Below are 8,434 nucleotides of genomic sequence, written 5' to 3'. Positions count from 1 at the left end.
TGGCATGGAGAGCTCTACTTATGAGTCCTCTTTGCAGATGGGCAGTTTCCTCCTTCCATTCCTCAAGGATGTTGCAGGATGCTCTGCTGGCCTCCTGAAACCCCCAAACAGGTGTTTCAGCTAGCTCCAGATAGATCTGGGTGTTTACTAACTGCCCTGTAGCAGGAGCTGACTCTAGGAGCTCCTTATTTCACTGCCATCCTGCTGGTTCCCCTACACTGAGTTTTGACTTAAAGAGAGCCCACATTTGAGCAACCAGGAGGATCTCAGGAGGTAACTCTTAGGTACCCTATAATACTATGCTAAGTTTCAACTTCAGAAGTAAAATATTCATAAATTCAGTCATCGCAGTCAAGAGTCCATCAATGGTCCATCCTCCTTCACTAGTCTCTGCCCCTGTACTCAGGGGATTCTTGCTATCCCATTAGAGAATACAACAGAGCTCCCAGGATGGAAATTCAATATTTCTTTGGTTATTATGTGGATCTCCACCCACTGTGACAATGATCCATGAACACTAGAGCACATTCATATGCCTTATAGGTATGGCCCATTATTTACATTGTGGTTTACATTTTGGGTTGTACACTTTTATAGATTTTGATGAAGTTTAATGTGGTCTGTATCCATCCTTGCAACATCATGTAGAACAAATCCATCACCCCAAAAACGTCCTGTGTTCCATCCATTCTATTCGTCCCTCTCTCTCCCCTTGACACCCCTGTTAACCACAAAGATTAACTCATTGAAGGATCAGATTCATAGTTACTTGCAACACATTGAGAGCTTGACACACTGTCCTGTCCTCCCTTATTCAGCATTACTTGTGCTCTCAAGAGCAGGACTCCCCAGGATGAGTCTAACACCTTCCTTCTTATTATATGGACTCACCCAGGACAACTAACAAGAAGATGACTAACAATGACCATCTCAAGAAACAGGAGAGCCTGCAACTGCAAGCAAGAAAGTCCCATCCATCTACCCCATGGGACTTAAGTCCCCTCTGAATTAGAGGTTGAGAGGCTTCACCATCACAGAACCTCAGAATTGGTGGAGGACAGACTAGAGTAGACTAAAGTTGTCATACTGTAGACTGACAGTGACTCTAGAAATGGAAGAACTTTAACATGGAAATGGAGGCAGTGGCCACTGGAGGTTCTAAGAGGAGGAAGAGGGAAAAATAGGTATAATTTGGGGACATTTTTGGGACTTGGGAATTACATTTCAATGACAGGTACAGGCCATTGTATATCACGTAATAACCTGCAAAAATGTGCGGGACAGAGTGTAAACTATAATAATTGCTAGTGACAATGCTCCAAGATGTGTTCATTAATTGCAACAAATGTACCACACTAATGACAGATGGTGCTGATGTGGGAAAATGTGGGGGTTTAGGGAGCAGGGCATATGGGAATCCCCTACATTTTTTGTGTAACATTTATGTAATCTAAGTTTCTTAAAAAAAAAAGTAAAAAAAAAGAATAGCTCCCAAGGAGACTGAGTAACATGGTATAAAATGTTAGATAGGTCCAGGAGGGACTAATCAGGGGACCTAGGAGGAATGAATTTTGGAAGATAAGACTGAATAGTATCAAGATATAGAAGTGAGATAAGACTGAATAGAATTCACATGGGATTGGACAAATACACGAGACCATGTGTGACAGTGTAATGTGTACTCCCCTAATGCTGGGTAAGTGTGTTTTGGGGGGATAGGGGAGAAGCGGATTGTAGGCTGAGATGTAAATGGGAAATGAGTGGGGTCCCCTCTTCATAGCAGTTGGTGGCAAAAGGAAGGAAAGATAAAGTATAAGGGCTCAGAAAACAGAGTGTAATACATGACATCTGTTTTCACTTCAGCATTCCTTGGAATGGAATGTACTATGACCTGACTTATGTTCATTTAAGAAGCTGAGGATTCATAAGTACATTTTCATAATTCTCTTCTGAGGGACAAGCAGCTGCTATTGTCAGAACTGCACTTTTCTTTCAGAACAGTGATTACTATCAAAGTTTCAATGAAATCAATGAGCATTCCCATTTTTATAGGGTTCTTTGCAAAGAACTTACATTTAGATGCAAATTGTATTAGGGTCAGAATAATTGGGAAGTGATGGAAATTGAAAACTACTGCATAAGTTTTAAAATCCTGAGCTCTCATTCAAACAGAGCAGTCCATTACTGTTTCTTTCCTTTTATAGAGTGATGGGCAAAGAGATCAAGACATAGTGCAAGACTCAGATTCAAATTCTTCTGGAACCTTTTTGAACAGTATGACCTAATAAGTACTTCAGATATTGTATAATCAAAATATTCATTGAAAAAAATGTCCAAGTGGCCAACATGTCCAACTAAAACTGGGCAAAATAATGGTTTCTTATCCCTTTGTCTTATACCTACCCAAAACATGTAGAATTTTGAGACCACTTTATGTGTTACTTGATGGAATGACATATACTTTAAAGAAAAACATGTTAGTATTCCTACAGGAAAATCTTCTTGTTTATGTTGAGCCAAACAGAGCTGTAACTCTAAAATTTATTAGATAAACATCTCTCTGTTAAGCCTGGCTTGGCATGCAGCTTTCCTCAAGGATCCGCTCAGAACAAAGAACCAGAGCTGAAACTCCACATTGGTCCAGATACTTGTCTGACCAGGTGTTGCACTGCTGGATGGAAAGAAAAAAGGTGGCAACTTTTACATGTTTGATCAACATCCAGATTCACTTCCTCCCCAAGGCTCCCCTAACTCTGCCCATGTCTCAACCCCACCTCCACATAATGCATAATTTTCCTGAATGAGGAGTAAATATGACAATAACATTTGTGACAATTATTATTTTTTAAAAATATATAAAGGAATTCAAGGCAAAAGACGAGATTGAAGAAAATGTGAAACTGAAGAGGTTAAGGAAATGCCTTCACAGTCCCATGGTGTGTTTGAGGGGCTTGCTCCTTTGTAAATTAACAGTGGCACCACTGTGGCTTTTTCAGTTGCTCATTCAGATTTCTCCACTTTGCTAGTGTTCATTCTCCTAACCACTTTTTTTTTCCTCAAAAAAGAGATTTTGAGAAAAGGTGCTTTTTGCATTTATTCTCTACATATCTCAGCTGCAGGATTTCAGGACTTCTCAGGTGGGAGAAACAGACTTTCTTCTAGATAATTCATTCTCAAAGTAGGGTCCTTTACTTGGTTTTCCTGCTGGGCCTCATACTGATCCCTGAAAAAGTAAAACCATTTTTCATTTGTGGTAGAAAGTGGGAATGGATGGGGTAGAGGAATTGTAGCATTTTTTGTCCCTTTTAATGGGGTCAGAAATAAAAGTTTAAGTTACTGTTTTAGAAGACTGTTGCATGGGTGTGATCTGAAAGAGTTGCAGTCATGGCTTAGAATGAGAGTTTACTTCCTAAGAGTAGTAATTAAATATAATTAATTAAAATTTATAACTTGCTTGTTTCAACTTTGGCTTTTATCAATATTATTTTGTTGTTACTTAGAGAAAGATGAGTTAACTTCCATTCGCAGAACTTTGCCTTTTTTTCCATGTAAAAGGGAACTTTGTGTTCATTTCCGCCCATCCTTCCCAGTCTCAGGTGCCTCAGTTGATTAAGATATCATCATTCAGAAGTGGATGGCCATGGTAACTTTTACTGTGATTGTTTAATGAATCAGAAGTGAAAACATGTTCAGGGTCCCTAGGTGGCAGACCTAGAGAAGACCAGAGTCAATCCAATTTTCACTTTATATGCAAGTTAGAGGTTGAGAGTAACAAAGAGCCCAAGGAGATTTTGTGATAGAATCAGAAAGAAAACCTTATTCATTTGACACCTAACTCCCTGTTCTGCTCTGTAGATTCTATATTATTTGCAAGCTCACCAATTGGTAACTGTAGTCTTCCATATTTCCATTCTTGGTTGCTTATTTGGAAGAAAAAATGTTCAATTGGTATAGTGGGCAGCAGAGCAGACTCTTAGAAAAGTAGAAAAGGCTAATTTTACCTGCCCTGCCCCTCACCTTCAAAAAATTGCTTGGCTTTTTCCATAGCCAGACTCAAAGAAGTTTTGCTGATGGATTTGCTTGGTATAAGGGAGATACAGTAAAGTCAGGGAAGTCTCCTAGGAACCCAGAATCTGCAGGGATTAATCTGCTAATTGCTCCCTGTTTGCACTCAACAGGTTTAGGGTATTGGAGGCTGTTTCACTAACTTCTTCCTGACAGGGCAAGGCAGGCAATTTATTCCAGATGCAGAGAATTCAGCTTCTGCTTCATTCCTTTCAATTGGCTCATATTTATTTAGTGTCCACTGTAATCTGGGCATCGAAGTTGGCTGTGAAGCTAAAGAGGTGAAAGATAAATTTTCCACCCTCAAAAAGGTATGTTTCAATCCTAGTATTAAAGCTATCTGAGTTGGAAGTGGCTTTAGAAAATCTCTAACATTTGTTATTTTACAAAGTGCTTTCACATACATTAGCTCACTTAACAGTCAACACCCTGTAAAACAGTTTTACAATGAAGAAACTGAGCCTATAAATACTAACTGACTTAGATTTTTCATATAGCCATTTTAACCAAAAAAATAACTGCTACTCTCATTTCACAAAGTCTGAGGCTAAACAGGTTACGTATCTTGTTCAAGATCCTGTAGCCAGCAATACATTATTAGGATTCAAACCTTGGTGCTCTTTACTGCAAATTCCATATCATATCACACTGCTCTATTTGTGGGCAATCAAGTAAATAAGGTCATCAATTTCCTTCCAAGATCATGCTGCTACAACTAGTCAGTGGACTTGTTTTGAGAAGGCAATGCCTTTATTTCCTGGAGCTTTTTGGCTGTAGAGTTTAAATTTCAAAATGATTTATCAGTTCTTAAAATCTTAAATCCTCCCCCAGGAAAATGGTAAGGAAAGTTGGGGTAATCCCTGCCCCTAAAATCTGAACCTTAAGCTGACAGAGTTGACTGGTTTTAGTTCTGGTATGGAATCTATGCAAATTGTACCCAGTAAAACCAGGTATTGTTCATGCTTGGCAGTGCTCTGCTGCAGGCAATATGGAGCTTATGAGCTGACACCATGTAAACATTCTATATTCCATATGAACTGTTTGCAAAGCAGCTTCCTTTTGTGAAGCAATGGCAAGAGAAATATTAAGATGAAACAAAAGCCTGTAATAATAACAATAGATAAGTTCCTCTAACATCTCTTTGTGGGTATACACACAGATATACACACTACTCCCTAAACTTGGCTTCTTGGCATTTGGGACTTAACCTCTAAGTCTATGAGATGGAGTCATTTCTGGACAATGGAACTCACCTACAAAATTACAGCATGGGAAGCCAACAGGGCAAAGCTGAGAACAAGTTGTGGCAAATGGACCATCCTGGCTCTTCACCAATGGGGAGTGGTGCAATACTTCTTGAACAATGTCTTCAGGCCTACTCTGAGTGGCAGAATCAAATAATGGCTGGCCTGTGTTCCAAATAAGGAACATTAGTTGTAAGTATAACATGTCATAAGGATTTGTCAGAAATCTGCCTTTTTCTGAGAGCAGACAGGTCATATTCTCCTATAGTCCCAAACTCCTCATTCATCTTCTATACTTGTGAATCCCTGGAATCCCTGCTCACACCCTGAGGGGTGAGAGATCAGAGTCAGGTCTGAAGGGCGAGGCCTAAAGAGGAAATCAGCCTAAGAGAATCAAAGGCAAAGACGGACAGGCGGGGCAAATGGTTCAAGATGGCACCATTCCAAAGGCCACGAGGTCGGTCCATTGTGAGGACAGACCTCCCAGTCTCAGTCTTCTTGTCCCACCAGCACCTGTTAAGTGCTAGCCTGAATCTTTGCAGCGGTGAGGAAAAACAACCATAACACAGACCCTGAATATCTTCTCTGGAGTGGGAAGGAACTGATGCATGTAGGCCTCCTGCAGCTTTTCTCACTTTTTGATTCTAAAATGGGTATGGCAGAGTTAAAGCCAACCCCAAGACACCTCTATGCTGTGAGTGTGAAATCAACTGTTTGCTTTGTTTATATTTGGTTTGTTTTGCTCCCCAATTAAACTATAAACCCTTTTAAGATTTTTCTAAGCATCTAGTAGAGCACTGTGTATATTGAACTCAATAAATTCTAAAGAATAAGTACAATTTCACTCTTTTCCAGGCTTTTTGCCCCTATAGACTGAGGGTAAAGAAGATCTCTTGTCATTCTGGTTCCTCAGGAGACTTGAAACATCTAACCATCCTACCCGCCCACCTCCCCACCCCCATCTTGTCTTTCTACTGTCCTTCCTTTAACAAGTATTTATTGAGCACTGGAATGCTAGGAAGGCACTGTGCCTTTATTTGCCATGGGAATTTTTAAACTGTAGAAGACAAGGCATAGATCTTCCTCATAACCAGAAGGCAAGACAGTGGCTGTGGGGTGTCTGCCAATCTTAAACCTGGCAGTATTAATGGTGATATTATTCAGGCTGTGGTTTATGTGCATAAACACGACACTTATTATACAGTGTGAAGTTCCTGTTTAATCTCTTCCTTATCTCTAAAGAGTCCAACCTCATTGCTTAAAATCACATTCTCAGGATAGGCTTGCCAATTAAGGTGCACCCAGATTTTCCTTTCTCTGTCTTTCTAAACAACCTCTGTTGCCCAGATGACTAACATATAAAAAAGTTTGGCACGCACCAGGTTGAAGTGCATTTTACTGGCTCTGAGAGGACAACTGTTTTCCCATGCGGCAGGCAATCCCTGTGGGCACCGTATGCAGGATTTCAGGTTGGCCACATTGCACATTTCCATATACAACTCTCGTTTTCAAAACAAACTCATCTGTCTTGTGTGTTTTCCTGATTGTCAGCCATCTAATTTACTGAGATATTTGTCAAAATAATTTTCATATTTCTAGATTTAATATGAATAAAATGTATTTGGATTAGAAATTTTGCTATTATTTAATCCTCTAAATTTTCTGTGTTAGTTCATGAACATTATTAAATTCATTTGTAATTCCCCACAATAATTTCACTCACATCCTCTCCTCACCCCCTATCCCGATTTTATTGTTTTCATTGGGGAACTTCTATGACAGAATGGAAAGATCTGGCTTCTTACTAGCTAGAGTCTTTGGCAAACTATTTCAGTCTTAATTTTCTCAACTGTAAATGGAAATGGACATTACCTACCTCTCACATATGTAAGATCCAAATCTACACACCTAAACACAAAGCAATTAAATTCTCACCAAGAACATTTCTGTGTATGTGTGTATGTTTATGTGCATGTGTGTGCAAATATGGACATACACATAATATCACTTTATAGAGAAAGTAAACTTCCAAGTTTAACAGGATTATGTATCCTCTAGCATTATGGCAATTAATAATTGTGGTAATTAGGCTAATGAAAATACAAGTTACTTGAATGAAAAAGTATGCTTTTTCATTCAGAACTGTGGTATTCAGAAGTCAAGGACAATGCATGTTGATAACAGAGGGGATTCTTACTGAGAATTTTGGAAATAATCTACTTGCATGCTTCATGACATGGATTATCCAACATTTCTAGATTGTGTCAGAATCTTCATATTTTCCTATATTTCCAGAGTCCTTAAAACATTGAGTGTTTCAGCTTACCCAAATTATTGTCTTTTCATTTTTCTCTATTTGTATTGGCATGTGCTATTGAGAACTAATCCTAGAGATTCTTTCATTAGTATTATAAGATGATACTTGAAGACAAAATGATTGCCAAATTCCTGTCTCTAATTATCAGGAATTCTGAAACAAAACAAAACGAAACAAAAATAGCCACCTAAATTCTCTAAGCTTTAAATTCCTCCTCTGCACAACAGAAATAATAATAGCACTTTTCTATCATAATGTAAGGAAGAAAGATGAGATAAGGCATTTAAAATTTTGAGCACAGTGCCTAAACAAAGTGCTCAATACATATTGGCTATGATTTTTAATTTGTCTATTAAATATTGAGCCTTCTTGCATGTTAATCTATCTGACAAAACATCCGTGAAACTTCATGCAACACATTCTCTTAAATATATGCTTATGTTGGATGTTTTTAGGACTTTAATGAGGGGAAAAATAGAATTACTTTTCCTCAAATTTAGCCAGTTCCCAGTTCTTTCTTCTGATAGCTCCAAAATTAATAACAAAATGGCAAGCTAATAAACTCTGTATCTGTTATGTCAGTGGGGGCCAGAGTAGCAAGCTTAAATCCATAACCAGCCATCACAATGACAGTGTAGTTCTATAGACTTCTCCAACAATGAGGGCACCACAGACAATTGCATGCTCTTTATTATAAGCTGCTTTAGCGCAATCTCGTCTGGTATGTGAACTAGTTGGGCACATAAATCTTAGCACTCCTTTTACCATTCTAGGTAAGTGCCAGGCCAACCCTGGAAGCCCCATGCTT

The sequence above is a fragment of the Dasypus novemcinctus genome, chromosome 1, assembly GCF_030445035.2.
Source record: "Dasypus novemcinctus isolate mDasNov1 chromosome 1, mDasNov1.1.hap2, whole genome shotgun sequence".
Classification (NCBI taxonomy): Eukaryota; Metazoa; Chordata; class Mammalia; order Cingulata; family Dasypodidae; genus Dasypus; species Dasypus novemcinctus.
The sequence above is the reverse complement of the archived record's forward strand: the minus strand, read 5'-3'. Positions refer to the sequence as shown.